Consider the following 16,040-nt stretch of genomic DNA (forward strand, 5'->3'; position numbering starts at 1 on the left):
CTCATGGACACTATGTTGGGTTCTTAACCTGCTGAGTCACAGCAGGAGCTTCTCCGTTTGTTTATTTTTTATTTTATTTCCCTTGCCTGAAGAGGCAGATACCAACAAATACTGGTAATATCAGTGTCAAAGGCATGGTGCCTGTGTTTTCTTCTAGGAGTTTTATGGTTTCAGGTCTTACATTCAAGTCTTCAACCAATTTTGAGTTGACTTTTTCGTATGGTGTGAGATAGTGGTCTAGTTTTTTGGGGGGACGGCCAGGGCACACTCATGGCATGCATGCTAGGAATTGAACCTGCACTACAACAGAGACTTGAGACAGCAGAGACAATGGAACCTGCACTACAACGGAGACTTGAGACAGTAGATCCTTAACCTACTGCCCCACCAGGGAACTCCTAGTTTCATTTTTAAAGTCTGGCTATCCAGTTTTCCCAACACGATTTATTGAGGAGACTGTCTTTTCTCCATTGTGTGTCCTTTTTTCCTTTTTCAGAAATTAATTGTCCATATATATGTGTGTTTATTTCTGGCCTCTCAATTCTGTTCCTTTGATCTATGTTTCTGTTTTTCTGCCAATATCATGCTGCTTTGATTACTGTGGGTTTGTAATACAGTTTGAAATCAGAGACCATGAAGCAAATAACAGTGGGTCTGTTTCAGGTGTTGGGTGTTGCTCATCACAGGTTGATTATATGGAGTGTTTACTAAACTACTTCATGTTGGTGCATACCTGTCTGTCAGTTACCCATTCCAGACCAGGATCAGGGAACATCAGAATTGGAAGAATTGGTCACTGTGGTGACAGTACTACTCCAGAGACTCTGAAGGAGGCTCTGTGATTTCTAGGCCAGCCAGAGATGCCTGCAATTACTCTTCAAGTCATCGTGTAATGACACTTTTATTGGCAGCCAAGAGGAGGCCAAGCACTTGGCCAGTATTATGAAGATCCTGTATAAGTTTCTAGGATAATCATTTATGCCCTTGATAAGCTTTATCACCTAGGCCTCTAAATATGATATTACTATATCCTTAGAAAATATCAGAGGCTTCACATTGCATTTATAGATGTACTATACTAGTGTCATTGTATGATATTTCCAGTTTTATGTAAACCACTTTTATACTCCAGGCATCATACCATTGTTTTTGTAAATTTTAATCAAAGGATTTATTTGTCCAAATTCTAAATGTTTGAGCAACTTGTTAATTTTTGGAAATATTACAGTTAAGGATAGACGTATTTGAAGAATTCTAGAACGGTACGTGAAATATAAGCAGGCTAATTTGTGGTGCGGATGTTTTTATTGTTTTATTGTTAAGATGCTGCATTGGCCATCTTAAATATGGTTTAAATCAATGAAGTAATAACCTTTTACAACCACCTTTAAAAAAGTTGAGTATTTTTATTTATTTGTAAGAGTAGAGCTTGTGAGTAATCTTTAAAAATCTGCCTGGTAACCATTACCAATGTGTTTGCTGTCACTCTGAAGTGCCACTCAAACTGTCAATTGAAGAGATGCTTGTGTCTGCAGCTGTAGTGCCTTCAGACTCCTCATCTTAAGCCAAATGTTAAGTGAAAGCCAAGCTTTACACTATCCGTGAGGCATATTTGATTGTCTTTAACTCTATAAACAAGGAATTGTGTAGAAGTCACCTGCCCTCAAGTCCTTTGGTTAGAATTCTTAAAATTTCAAGTCAGACAAATTGGAACACTTTGTTATTCACTGTTGTTGTTTGTATATAGCCTTTTATTTTGATGTAACTCAAACTTATGGAAAAGTTGCAAGCTAGCACATGGAACTCCTGGATATGCTTTACCTACAGCATCCATTGTCTTTTTTGTCCCACTTCTCCCTCCTGTCCCCCACCTATAGACACGTATGTACATACATAGTAGGTGTGTATAATTTTTTCTAAACCATATGCCAGCAAGTCAGAGACATCGTTACCCCTAAATACTTTACAATATATTTCTAAGAATATGGATATCCTTTTACGTATGCACAGTATATAATTATCAAATTCAGCATATTTGACATCGACAAGTACTGTTATTGAACCCACCAAGCATATTTAGAAGCATTCTTTATAGCTGTTTTCCCAATCCAAGATCACACACTGCAGTTAATTGTAATGTCTCCTGAGGCCTCTTGAAAATAAAGCAGTTCCTTAGTATTTATTGTTCTTGACTGTACCATTTTTGAAGTTTACAGCTGCTGGTTTTGTAGACACCTCTTCCTTTGGATTTGTCTGCCGAATGACATGTGTCCTCTCTCAAAGTCCATGATGTCCAGAAGTCTCATTATTGTTAATGAGAATACAACACTCTGGTCTCTTTGTTTAGTGCTATCTGCTGGTTCCTCCACTAAGAAACTATGTTTTTCTATCTATAATTAGTAAGTAATTGGGTGGTGATTCTGTGAGAGTATGTAAATATCTTGTTCCTCATCAAGTTTCACCCACTAGATTTAGCATCTATTTAATATTTCTGACTCCATTATCCCTTTTCTATGTATGGTTGAAGCTTGTCATCCTTGTGTATACATTTCTTTAAAACAAGTTTGGTATAACTTTCATTCCATTTTAAGCTACTTTGGGTTTTAATATATTATGAGAGGCATTTGTCAATATTAACTGAGGACAGGTTAGAGGAAAACTCAGTTTACCTTTCCTTGTAGTCTCCCCATATCATCTTCAGAACTTCTGAAAATTTCTACAATTTGCTTTGCTTTGCTATGAAAAGTTATGAGCTAGTAGTAATGTTTATTTAACAATTTGTTCACAGAAACCATGTTCCTATGAAATACCATAAGATTTGGGAAAGGAGATGGCTAGAAATTGTCTCATTCTTTTTTTTTTTGGTAGAAAATGTCATCATTAGTCACATTAATGAATTTTAAAAGCAATGTGATTTTAAAAGGTTAAATTTTAGGAGTTCCCGTCGTGGTGCAGTGGTTAACGAATCCAACTAGGAACCATGAGGTTGCAGGTTCGGTCCCTGCCCTTGCTCAGTGGGTTGACTATCCGGCGTTGCTGTGAGCTGTGGTGTAGATTGCAGATGTGGCTTGGATCCTGCATTGCTATGGCTCTGGAGTAGGCTGGCAGCTACAGCTCCAATTAGACCCCTAGCCTAGGAACCTCCATATGCCGCGGGAGCAGCCCAAGAAATGGCAAAAAGACAAAAAAAAAAATTTTTTTATTTAGGCATGGATTTAGATATGGAAGGCTATTGTTGGATATCAAAATTCCATAGGACGTTTCCTTTGGCTAGTTTGCTGTACCACAGCAGGAACTTGGCACAGTGGGTTAAGGATCCAGTGTTGCCACAGCTGCAGTGTAGGTTGCAACTGCTAGAATCTGAGCCCTGACCCAGGAACTCTATGTGCTGTGGGGCAGCCAAAAAAGAAAATAAATACATAAATACATAAATGTGGTCCCTTCTGGGAAATCAGTCAAGATGGCGGAGTAGAACGACCCTGAACCCACCTCCTCTCATGGGCACACCTATTTATAGAACAGCTATTAATGAAAAAAAGCCAGAACCTACCAGAATAGATCTTCTACAACTAAAGACAGAGAAGGAACCACAACATGATGGGTAGAAGGGGCTGCCTTGCAATATAGTCAAGTCCCGTAGCCTGGAGTGGGTGACGAACATACTAGAGAATCATTATATTGCTGAAATTCTCTCACAGGAGTGAGTTCTGGGCCCCACATCAGGCTCCCCTACCCAGGAGTCTTAAACCAAGGAAATCAAGCCCCCTGGGCACTTGGTTTTGAAGGATAGCTGGACTTAATTTTGGGGGTCCCAAATGACTGGGGGAAATAGAGACACTACTCTTAAAGGTCACACACAAAATCTCACATGCACTGGACCCAGGACAAAAGCAGAATTTGAAAGGACCCAGCCTGCTAACCTTAGACAATCTCTCAGTGAGGCAGGGGTGCCTGCAGCTCACCCTGGGAACATAGACACTGGCAAGAGCCATTATTGGGAGCTCTTTCTACTGTGTGGACACTGGTATTGTTAAAATGACCATATTACCCAAGACAGTCTACAAATTCAATGCAGTCCATATAAAAATACCAAGGGCATTTTTCACAAAACTAGAACAAATAATTTTTTTTTTTTTTTTTTTTTTTTTGCTGTTTCTTGGCCCGCTCCCGCGGCATATGAAGGTTCCCAGGCTAGGGGTCCAATCAGAGCTGTAGCCGCCAGCCTACTCCAGAGCCACAACAACGCGGGATCCGAGCCACGTCTACGACCTACACCACAGCTCACAGCAACGCCGGATCGTCAATCCACTGAGCAAGGGCAGGGACCGAACCTGCAACCTCATGGCTCCTAGTCGGATTCGTTAACCACTGCACCACAACGGGAACTCCAGAACAAATAATTTTAATATTTGTGTGGAAATACAAAAGACCCCAAATAGCCAAAGTAATCTTGAGAAAAAAGAATGTAACTGGAGGAATCCTGCTCCCTGACTTCTGACTGTACTGCAAAGCTACAGTCATCAAAAGAGTATGGTACTGGCACAAAACCAGACACACAGATCAATGGAACAAAATAAAGATCCCAGAAATAAATCCACACACTTATGGTCAATTAATCTACCACAAAAGAGGTAAGAATATACAATGGAGAAAAGGCTCTCTTCAATAAATAGTGCCAGGAAAACTGGACAGCTCTATGTAACAGAACGAAATTACAACATTCTCTTGCACCATATACAAAAATAAACTCAAAGTTGATTAAAGGCCTAAATATAATACCAGAAGCCTTAAAGCTCTCAACATAGGTGGAACACTCTTTGACATAAATTGTAGCAATATTTTTTTGGATCTGTCTCCTAAAGCAAAGGATAAAAGCAAAAATAAATAAATGGGACCTCTAAACAAAAAGCTTTTACACAGCAAAGGAAACTATCAACAAAATGAAAAGACAGCCTATTGAATGGGAGAAAATATTTGCAAATGATATGACCAGTAAGGGATTAATATCTAAAGTATTTCAAAAGCTCATACAACTCAAGCTTATAAAAACAACCCAATTAAAAAATGGCCAGAAGACCTGAATAGACATTTTTTTCAAAGAAAACATACAGATGGCCAATGGGCACATGAAAGGATGTTCAACATCGCTAATGATCAGGGAAATGCAAATCAAAACCACAATGAGATATTGCCTAACACATGTCAGAATGGCTATTATCAAAAAGAACACAAATAGCAAATGTTGGCAAAAATGTGGAAAAAAAGGAGACCCTCGTTCACTGGTGGTGAATATGTAAATTGTTGCAGCCACTGTGGATAACAGTGTGGAGGCTTCTCAAAAAACAAAAAATAGAACTATTATATGACCCAGCAGTTCCACTCCTGGATGTTTATCTGAACAAAACAAAAACACAAATTTGCAAAGATACATGCTCTCCAAGATTCATTGCAACATTATCTACAGTTATCAAGATAAAATGGAGACAACCTAAATATCCATTAACAGGTGAATGGACAGTTCCCATCATGGCTCAGCAGTAATGAACCCAACTAGTATCCATGAGAATGTGATTTCAATCCCTGGCCTCGCTCAGTGGGTTAAAGGATCTGGCGTTGCCATGATCTGTGGCGTAGTTCACAGATGAAGCCAGGATTTGGCATTGCTGTGGCTGTGGCGTAGGCCACTAACTGCAGCTCTGATTTGACCCCCAGCCTGGGAACTTCCATATGGCCATGGTTGTGGCCCTAAAAAGACAAACAAAAACATATAAATGAATAAAGAAGATGTGGTATATACATGAGATGGATCTACCCAGCTGTTAAAAATAATGAAATTTTGCCATTTGCAACAACATGGATAGAATTGGAGGGTATTATGCAGAATGTAATAAGTCAGAGAAAGATAAGTACTGTATGATATCACTTATATGTGGAAATACTAAAATACAGCAAACTAGTGAATATGACAAAAAAAAAAAGCAGACGCAGATATAGAGAACAAACTAGTGGTTACCAGTGGGGAGAGGGAATAGGGGAGGAGCAATATAGGGGTGAGGGAGTGATTTACAAACTTATTTATAAAATAAATTGCAAGGATATATTTTATAATACAGAGAATATTGTCAATATTTTATAATAACTACAAATGGAGTATAACATTTAAAATTGTTTATCACCATATCTTACACCTGTAATTTACATAATATTGTACATTAGCTATACTTCAGTAAAGAAAAGGTAATGTGTGATAACACTCAACAGAAAAGTTAATTCTATTATGTGATCAGAATTGATATTTGAAATGAAACTTGCTACTCTAAGATTAGCCTTCCCTCTGTGTTATACCAGAGGATGATAAGGTGATGATGTGAAGTTAGTGGCATGCACAATTCAGTTCTAAATGAAGGACTGTCTCAAGATGAGTAGTGAAAAAGCAGAAAGGTTGGCCTCAATAGTACTAGGCCCCTGGTCACTAGAAATGTCCCTGTGCAGCCCCAGAGACTTGGGATTAGTCTTCATGGCTTCATCTCTTATAGCGGTGTCATTCAGTATATTCAAGGCTGAAGCTAAAAGAATCAACACTAGGAGCCTCCTTGCCTGCCTGCTTGCATCTCTTTACAAGTGTCCTATCTTAATAAACCTATTTCTCACCTATCAAAAAAAAAAAAAAGAATCACACTAGTATTTCCTCCTAAATCCTGCACAATACAAACTTGTGGAGTTTTGATATATAAAATTGTGCTATTTGCATAAATACTGCATATGTCAAGTAATTTTCTTTCACTTTTTTGTTTTTTGTCTTTTTAGGGCCCCACCTGCAGCATATGGAGGTTCCCAGGCTAGAGGTCGAATCAGAGCTGTAGCTGCCAGCCTACACCAGAGCCATAGCAATGCAGGATCCAAGCCGTGACTGTGAACTACACCACAGCTCAGGGCAATGCCAGATCCTTAACCCACTGAGCGAGACCAGGAATCAAACCCGCGTCCTCATGGTTGCTAGTCAGGTTCGTTAACCACTGAGCCACAACAGAAACTCCCAGTAATTTAGAATTATTTTAATTTTACTTTGGACCACCATTACTAGTAGAGTAAGTCCAAATGATCCAAATGACTACAGTGGTATTGCTTATGATATAAGGAAATGTTAACTTTTCATGTTTCCTAAGGCCAAATGTGAGAAGAAAGCACATTGCCAGCAATGTACACTCACACTTTGTCACATTTTATGCTCAGACACCAGTAAACAAGTCGGAGAACTTGCTCACATCAGACTTTGATTCATACCTTAGCTGACTGGGAAGTTATGGACCCTCCTCTTTCTGAGCATATAGACAAATTGAAAGGCATAACACGTGGTGTCAGAGAGACCTGGAGGGCTCATCTAGTCTATCTCTGTCATCCATAGTATCAACATATATCATATCACCATTGATTATCAGGTATGTTTTAACCAAGTGTAAGGTATGTGAGAATTAGTCACTCCCAGTGAGGAATATGTTTGAAAAAAAATGATAACATGTTCTAGTTTGTCCCTACAGAAATGTCATTCCCCTAATCTGAAGCATTGCCTTCAGTGCTTCTTGAGACTTGAGAGATGAGAATTCAGTGTCCTTGTTGTATATTAGTAGCTGTGCCTCTGGTAGTTTGTGCTGGTGATAATTATCCAATAACTGTAGCAGATGTGATGTTCCTTTTACTGTATACCCAGCAGTCTTCTGTGTATTTTATCTGCGTGAACTCCTTTGATCTTCACAGAAAAGTAGATGCTATTATTAACTCCATATTACAAATGAAGAAACTGAAGCAGAGTGACACCTACTTGGCCAAAGGGGGACAAATCCTAAGTGGACGACACAGGACACAAACCCAGTTTTCAGAACCCCATGCTTTTAGCCCCCAGGCTCTCCTACTTTTCTTTTTGTTTTCTTTTTTTTTTTTTTTTTTTTTTGTCTTTTTTAGGGCTGCACCCTTGGCACATGGATGTTCCCAGGCTAGGGGTCGAGCTATAGGAGCTATAGCCACTGGCCTACAGCCTACAGCCATAGCAACGCCAGATGGGACCTGCTTCTGCAACCTACACCACAGCTCGTGGCAACACCAGATGCTTAACCCACTAAGTGAGGCCAGGGATCAGACCTATGTCCTCATGGATACTAGTCAGATTCGTTTCCACTGAGCCATGACAAGGACGCCTCTCTTACTTTTCTCTTTGCTACTCTTGCTGATAACAGTAAAGATAACAATGACAGTAATGATGGTGAAATCTTTCATAGCCCTTAGTATGGACCAGGCACAGTTCTAAGTCCTCTACATATATCAACTAATTTATTCTTTGTAACAACCCTGGGAGGCAGGTTCTATAGTTACTTGTGTATTATAGATGAAGAAGCTGAGAAAGGCTAACTACCTTTTTGAAAGTCACAGCTGTTATATTTTATCTTTTTTTATGATTTTTTTCCATTGTAGTTGATTTACAGTGTTCTGTCAATTTCTGCTGTATAGCAAAGTGACCCAGTCATACGTGTGTGTGTGTGTGTGTGTGTGTGTGTGTATTCTTTTTCTCACATTATCCTCCATCTTGTTCCATCACAAGTGACTAGATACAGTTCCCTGTCCTATTTACAGCAGGATCTCACTGCTTATCCACACTGAATGTAATAGTTTGTATCTATTAACTCCTGAGTCCCAGTCCATCCCACTCTTTTTCCCTCTCTCTTGGCAACCATGAGTCTGTTCTCCAAGTCCATGAGTTTCTTTTCTGTGGAAACATTCATATGTAGCATATATTAGATTCCAGATATGTGATATCATATGGTATTTGTCTTTTTCTTTCTGACTTACTTCACTCAATATGAGAGTCTCTAGCTAGATCCGCATTGCTGCAAATGGCATTATTTTGTTCTTTTTTGTGGCTGAGTAGTATTCCATTGTGTATATATACCACATCTTCTTAATCCATTCATCTGTCGATGGACATTTACGTGGTTTCCCTGTCTTAGCTATTGTGAATAATGCTGCAATGAACATAACGGGTGCATATGTCTTTTTAAATGAAAGTTTTGTCTTGATATATGCCCAAGAAGAGATTGTTGGGTCATATGGTATTTTTATATTTAGTTTTCTGAGGTACATCTATCTGCTTTCCATAGTTGGTTGTACCAGTTTACATTCCCACCAACAGCATGGAGGGTACTCTCTTCTCTATACCCTCTCCAGCATTTGTTATTTGTTGACTTGTTAATGATGGCCATTCTGATAGGTGTAAGGTGGTCCCTCATAGTAGTTTGATTTGCATTTCTCTAATAATTAGTGCTGCTGAGCATTTTTTCATGTGCCTGTTGGCCATCTGTATATATTCTTTGGAGAAATATCTATTCACCTCTTTTGCCCACTTTTCAATTGAGTTGTTGGGTTTTTTGCTGTTGAGTTGTATAAGTTGTTCATATACTTTAGAGATTAAGCCCTTGTCAGTTACATCATTTGAAACTATTTTCTGCTATTCTGTATGTTGTCTTTTTGTTTTTTTAATGGTGTCCTTTGCTATGCAAAAGCTTGTCAGTTTGATTAGATCCCAGTGATTTATTTTTGCTTTTATTTCTGTTGCCTTGGGAGACTGACCTCAGAAAACATTTGTACAGTTGATGTCAGAAAATGTTTTGCCTATGTTCTCTTCTAGGAGTTTGATGGTGTCTTGTCTTACATTTAAGTCTTTAAGCTATTTTGAGTTTATTTTTGTGCATGGTGTGAGGGTGTGTTCCAGTTTCACTGATTTACATGTGGCTGTGTGGTTTTCCCAGCACCACTTAATGAAGAGACTGTCTTTTTCCTATTTTATTTTTTTTTTTTTTTTATTTTTTTTTTTTTTTAGTAACTCTCAATATGACTTTTATTTTTTTTTTTTTTCTTTTTTTTTTTTTTTTTTTTAATTTTATTTTCCCACTGTACAGCAAGGGGGTCAGGTTATCCTTACATGTATACATTACAATTACAGTTTTTCCCCCACCATTTCTTCTGTTGCAACATGAGTATCTAGACATAGTTCTCAATGCTATTCAGCGGGATCTCCTTGTAAATCTATTCTAAGTTGTGTCTGATAAGCCCAAGCTCCCGATCCCTCCCACTCCCTCCCCCTCCCATCAGGCAACCACAAGTCTCTTCTCCAAGTCCATGATTGATTTTCTTTTCTGAGGAGATGTTCATTTGTGCTGGATATTAGATTCCAGTTATAAGTGATGTCATATGGTATTTGTCTTTGTCTTTCTGGCTCATTTCACTCAGTATGAGATTCTCTAGTTCCATCCATGTTGCTGCAAATGGCATGATGTCATCCTTTTTTATGGCTGAGTAGTATTCCATCGTGTATATATACCACATCTTCCGAATCCAATCCTCTGTCGATGGACATTTGGATTGTTTCCATGTCCTGGCTATTGTGAATAGTGCTGCAATGAACATGCGGGTGCATGTGTCTCTTTTAAGTAGAGCTTTGTCCGGATAGATGCCCAAGAGTGGGATTGCAGGGTCATATGGAAGTTCTATGTATAGATTTCTAAGGTATCTCCAAACTGTTCTCCATAGTGGCTGTACCAGTTTACATTCCCACCAACAGTGCAGGAGGGTTCCCTTTTCTCCACAGCCCCTCCAGCACTTGTTATTTGTGGATTTATTAATGATGGCCATTCTGACTGGTGTGAGGTGGTATCTCATGGTAGTTTTGATTTGCATTTCTCTTATAATCAGCGATGTTGAGCATTTTTTCATGTGTTTGTTGGCCATCTGTATATCTTCCTTGGAGAAATGTCTATTCAGGTCTTTTGCCCATTTTTCCATTGATTGATTGGTTTTTTTGCTGTTGAGTTGTATAAGTTGCTTGTATATTCTAGAGATTAAGCCCTTGTCAGTTGCATCATTTGAAACTATTTTCTCCCATTCTGTAAGTTGTCTTTTTGTTTTCTTTTGGGTTTCCTTTGCTGTGCAAAAGCTTTTCAGTTTGATGAGGTCCCATGGGTTTATTTTTGCTCTAATTTCTATTGCTTTGGGAGACTGACCTGAGAAAATATTCATGATGTTGATGTCAGAGAGTGTTTTGCCTATGTTTTCTTCTAGGAGTTTGATGGTGTCCTGTCGTATATTTAAGTCTTTCAGCCATTTGGAGTTTATTTTTGTGCATGGTGTGAGGGTGTGTTCTAGTCTCATTGCTTTGCATGCAGCTGTCCAGGTTTCCCAGCAATGCTTGCTGAATAGACTTTCTTTTTCCCATTTTATGTTCTTGCCTCCCTTGTCAAAGATGAGTTGACCATAGGTGTCAGGGTTTATTTCCGGATTCTCTATTCTGTTCCATTGGTCTGTCTGTCTGTTTTGATACCAGTACCACACTGTTTTGATGACTGTGGCTTTGTAGTATTTCTTGAAGTCTGGGAGAGTGATGCCTCCTGCTTGGTTTTTGTTTCTCAGGATTGCTTTGGCGATTCTCGGTCTTTTGTGGTTCCATATAAATGTTTGGATTGTTTGTTCTAGTTCTGTGAAAAATGTCATGGGTAATTTGATAGGGATTGCATTGAATCTGTAGATTGCTTTGGGTAGGATGGCCATTTTCACAATATTGATTTTTCCAATCCAGGAACATGGAATATCTTTCCATTTTTTTACATCTTCTTTGATTTCTTTGATTAAGGTTTTATAGTTCTCGGCATATAGGTCCTTTACCTCTTTGGTTAGGTGTATTCCGAGGTATTTGATTTTGTGAGGTACAATTTTAAAAGGTATCGTATTTTTGTATTCCTTTTCTAATGCTTCATTGCTGGTATACAGAAATGCAACTGACTTCTGAATGTTAATCTTATATCCTGCCACTTTGCTGAATTTATTAATCAGTTCAAGGAGTTTTGGGGTTGAGTCCTTAGGGTTTTCTAGGTATAGAATCATGTCATCTGCATACAGTGACAGTTTGATCTCTTCTCTTCCTATATGGATGCCTTTGATTTCTTTTGTTTGTCTAATTGCTGTGGCTAAGACTTCCAAAACGATGTTGAAGAGCAGTGGTGAGAGTGGGCATTTTTTCCTATTTTATATTCTTGCCTACTTAGTCAAAGGTTAATTGACTGTAGCTGTCTGGGTTTATTTCTGAGTTCTCTGTTCTGTTTCATTGGTCTGTATGTCTGCTTTTGTACCAGTACCACACTGTCTTGATGACTGTAGCTTTGTAATATTTTCTGAATTCTAGAAGATTTATGCCTCCTGATTGATTTTTTTTTTCCTCAGGATTGTTTTGGCAATTCTGGGTCTTTTATGTTTCCATATAAATTTTTGGATTTGTTTGTTCCAGTTCTGTGAAAAATGTCATGGGTAATTTGATAGGGATTGCATTGACTCTGTAGATTGCTTTGGGTAGTATGGCCATTTTTATGATATTAATTATCCCAACCCAAGAGCATGAAATATCTTTCTATTTCTTCAAATCCTCTTTAATGTCCTTGAATAATGTTTTATAGTTCTCAATATATAAGTCTTTCACCTCCTTGTTCAGGTTTATTCCTAGGTATTTAGTTTTTAGGGGTGTGATTTTAAAAGGTATTGTATTTTTATATTCCTTTTCCAATATTTCATTGTTAGTATACAGAAATGCAACCTATTTCTGAATGTTAATCTTGCATCCTGCCACTTTACTGAATTCATTGATCAGTTCAAGTAGTTTTCGTGTGGAGTCCTTAGGGTTTTCTAGATATAGTATCATGTCATCTGCAGACAATGACAGTTTTACCTCTTCTCTCATGGAAGTGTATCATGTTTGAAAACAATCACTTGTGATGGAAAGTAACATAAAAATTGGGAATTATTCTCATAAGAGTGATTATTTAAGGAGCAAAACCATTCATTTCAGTGTTAAACAGTGTTCACTTTCAAAATTCTTGTTAAAGAGTACACCTATGAAATACCTGTTAAGTAGTATATTTATAAACCCATTCAGTCTGATTTAGCTTTGTTTTGATATTTAAAGTGGTGAGCTCAGCAAGCATAACTTATTCCACCAGCTGTATTGCTGCTAATTCTGCTGTGTCCATACTAAGGTATTGTGGTGTTCGTATGTATGAATCTCTGTTCTCTTTCATTACATTTGGGTGATAAGGAACTATTTTGGCCTTAGTCTATAGATATTTAATTGTTACAGGTCAAATTTTTCTGAAATTCATCTTTAAGATAGAATGATCCATGTAAATTATTCATTTCTCTTGATAAGCAGCTGGACCTGCTGGCCCTCTGTTGATAAGACTAGGAAATTTGGAGTATTTTTTCAGAGGCTGTAAAGAATCTGTGCTTATTTATCCAGCATCCTGCCCATGGCCCACACCTCACCTTTGCTGGACACTTGTTCTAGAATACATGTGCTGACAAAGATGGTAACAGATTCCTGGTCTACTGTGCTCTTTGACTTCCCATTGCCTCCTCACTCTGTTATAGCTTGTCCCTAGCATTGCGAAAACTGTTTTCGAGATTTGCCAAATTAAGAGGCATTTTACTGCCACCTTTGTTTTATTTGATGTTTCTGTTGCCTTTGGCTCACTCTTTATGACTCACTGGCCCTTTGGCTTTATTAGCCCCACTCACTTCTGATTCTCACAGTATCTCACATTTCCTTCTAAGACTTCTTTTCTTCAGGGCCTTCTTTTTCTCTGCTTCTTCGTGAAAGTTGGTATGGCTCCAATGTTCAGCCTTGGCCTAACTCTTTCTCAAGTGGTCTTATTCAGCATTTCCTTTTATCATTCTTATCTGTAAACTCATACACCCAATTGCTTCCTGGAAACTGCACTTAGATATTACACTGGCATCTTAAAATGCAGCAAATCAAAGGCATGTTAATTTTCTTTCCTCTGAAAGCTACTTTTCCACCTGTGGTCTTCACCCGCAAGCCACCCAAGCTATGAACCTAGTCAGCATTCTTCCTTCCCCTCCCTACCTCATGCATCAGTGCACATTAGAATCACCGTGTGAACATTTTTATGGGTCTAATCCTTGGAGCTTACTTTTCAGAGTGGCTTGGATTGGAGCTTTGTCAGGTAGGCTCTCAAAATCCTCCCCTGTTAAATTAACAAAATGAAGACTAAAAATCATATGGTCATCTCAATATATGTAGAAAAAGCTTTTAACAAAATTCAACATCCATCTATGATTTTAAAAAACTCTCCAGAAAATGGGTATAAAGGGAACATACCTTAGCATAAAGTCCAAATAGATAAGTCCACAACAAATATCACACTCAGCAGCAAAAAGTCAAAAGCATTTCCTCCAAGATCAGGAACAAGACAAGGACCCTCACTTGCCACTTTTATTTATCATAGTATTGGAAGTCCTAGCCATAGCAGGCAAGAAAGAGAAATAAAAGGAATCCAAATTGGAAAGGAAGAAGTAAAACTGCCACTGTTTACAGAAGACATTATAGTATATATAAAAAAAAATCCTAAAGATGCCACCAAAAATCTATTGGAACTAATAAGTAAAGTTAGTAAAGCTTGGGCTTATCAGACACAACTTAGAATAGATTTACAAGGAGATCCAGCTGAATAGCATTGAGAACTATGTCTAGATACTCATGTTGCAACAGAAGAAAGGGTGGGGGAAAAACTGTAATTGTAATGTATACATGTAAGGATAACCTGACCCCCTTGCTGTACAGTGGGGAAAAAAAAAAAGTAAAGTTAAATGTAAGAATTAGTATACAAAAAGCTGTACCATTTCTGTACACTAATAATAATTACCTTAGAAATTAAGAAAATAATTCCATTTACAATTGCATCAAGAAGAATAAAATACCTAGGAGTAAATTTAGCCAAGGATGTGAGAGACAACTCTGAAAACAATAAGACATTGATGAAAGAAATTGAAGATGAGACAAATAAATGGAAATATATCATGCTTATGAATTGGAAGAATTGCTATTGTTAAAATGTCCATACTACTCAAGGGAATCTATAGATTGAGTGCAGTCCTTATCACCAGTGGCATTTTTCACAGAACTAGAATAAATCACCCTAAAATTTGTATGGAACCACAAAAGACCCCAAAACCAAAGCAATCTTGAGAAAGAACAAAACTGAAGGTATCATGCTCCCTGACTTCAGACTGTATTACAAAGCTAGAGCAATCCAAACAGTATGGTACTGACAGAAAAACAGACACATAGATCAATGGAACAGAATAGAGAGCCCAGAAATAAACCACCACTTATATGGTCAATTAATCTACAACAAAGGATCCATTAATATACAATGGGGTAAAGATAGCCCATTCAATAAATGCTTTGGGGAAAACTGAACAGCCAGATGCAAAAGAATGAAACTGGACTCTTTTCTCATACTATATACAAAAATAAACTCAAAATGGTTACAGACTTAAATGTAAGAACTGAAACCACAAAACACCTACAGGAAATTATAGGCAGTATGTTCTTTGACATCAGTCCTATGGATATAGTTTTTACATCTGTCTCCTCAAGCAAGGGTAAGAAAAGCAAAAATAAACAAATGGGGTCATATCAGATGAAAAAGCCTTTGTGCAACAAAGAAAACCATCAACAAAACAAAAAGGCAGCCTATTGTATGGGATAATATATGTGCAAATATACTTGATAAGGCATTAATATCCAAATCATATTTAAAAATCACACAACTTAATATAAAAAAACAAGCAATCCAATTAAAAAGTATGCAGGGCACTCTGGTATATAGAATAACTGGCCAATGGGGACCTGGCCAACAGAGCCAGGAAAAGAATCTGAAAAAGAATTGATGTATGTATATGTATAAGTGAATCACTTTGTTATATAGCAGAAATGATCACAACATTGTAAATGAACTGTACTTTAATAAAGCTTTAAAAATGAAAAAAAAAATGTGCAGGGGAACCTCAGTAGACATTTCCCCAAAATACAAAAATGGCCAAAAAACACATGTAAGGATGTTCAACATCACTAATCATCAGGAGAATCAAATCAAAACCACAGTATCACCTCACTCCTGTCAGAATGGCTGTTATCAAAAAGCTGA

The 16,040-nt window shown here is 37.8% G+C and overlaps 1 protein-coding gene across 7 annotated transcripts in view; it reads left to right on the top strand.

Annotated features, from left to right (window-relative positions):
* The window catches only part of FMN2 (formin 2), a 305,517-nt gene that overhangs the window by 226,959 nt on the left and 62,518 nt on the right, over positions 1–16,040 (top strand). The window lies entirely within an intron of this gene.

Source organism: Sus scrofa, chromosome 14, assembly GCF_054392235.1.
Source record: "Sus scrofa isolate SSC_HxYL_T2T_F1_AM1 chromosome 14, Sscrofa_HxYL_maternal_Yorkshire_Landrace_v2.0, whole genome shotgun sequence".
NCBI classification, from domain to species: Eukaryota; Metazoa; Chordata; class Mammalia; order Artiodactyla; family Suidae; genus Sus; species Sus scrofa.